We start from the raw sequence: 1,093 nt of genomic DNA, 5'->3' as shown, positions 1-1,093 counted from the left end.
GCTTTTCTGATCCGTTTTTTGCAAACAACGTTTATATCGAAGTTACACAAGGTGATGACAATGCTACTGGATACTTAAGTCAGCCGAAAAGGGTATCTGCCTGCTGTACATATCTACATACACTCGACCGGATTCTGCATAAATGTGTATGTCACAAGAACTTCGGACTGCAGCAATGAAAGTTAGTTATTCGCGTACTAAGCCACCTGGAGAATTCACGCTCAACCGGTATCGTCTACCAAGGCATGGGTATCATTGCAGTGAAGACATATTTAGATGCTGATTGGGCCGGAAACACCGATAAGAGACGTTTGATTTCTGGAATTTTGATCATTTTACTATGCGCCAGCGGTGTTGAAGTCAAATACCACCAACCATTGAACTCAGCTTGGTAGAGGCTGACCATCGGGCTCTCAACTATTTCAATAGAGAAGTTCTTTGAACGCGTGTGATGCATTAAGTATGGGTCTCGAGCAAATTCGAGGCATCCAAGCATGGGAAGACTACCAAGAAGCAACCGCTTTAGTCAAAACGCCGGACAAGCATGTAGATGTAAGTTAGCACTCATCCGCAACAAGCAAAGAAGGAATTTTGACGATCTAATATATTGGCACAAAGCGTCAGTTCACATATATGCTGACAAAGGAACTTGAAACGAAGATGTTTGCATTTATACGCAAGGCATCTAATTTCAGGACCAAGACAATGCCAAAGATCAATAAGCATTTACGGCAAGTGAGAGTGTTGATATGATGGCGCTCGATACTGTTTAAGAATGATGTTGCGAGTACAAGTCTAATTTACATGGATCAGTATTACATTTTGTTCTTTCAGTTCACAAACTCAATTTAGCCGAGTAGTTAAGGTGCGTTAGCTCCACTTTCATCATCAAGGGTTCGAATTTCTCAAACAGGTCCGAATACAAACACCGCTCGCCCTTTCAATGTTTCACAGACCAGAGTGTTAGTCATTTTGTACAGATACGGCAAAGGACGAGAAAGAAATAGAGGTATGATAAACTTATAAACCCCGGGTTCAGCATCTAATCAACAGTCCTCTTTTGGTACTTAAACATACAATTTCTGTGACCTTA

The sequence above is a fragment of the Plasmopara halstedii genome (genome assembly GCF_900000015.1).
Source record: "Plasmopara halstedii genome assembly, contig: Scaffold_194, whole genome shotgun sequence".
Lineage (NCBI taxonomy): Eukaryota > Oomycota > Peronosporomycetes > Peronosporales > Peronosporaceae > Plasmopara > Plasmopara halstedii.
Note: the sequence above shows the minus strand (reverse complement) of the source record.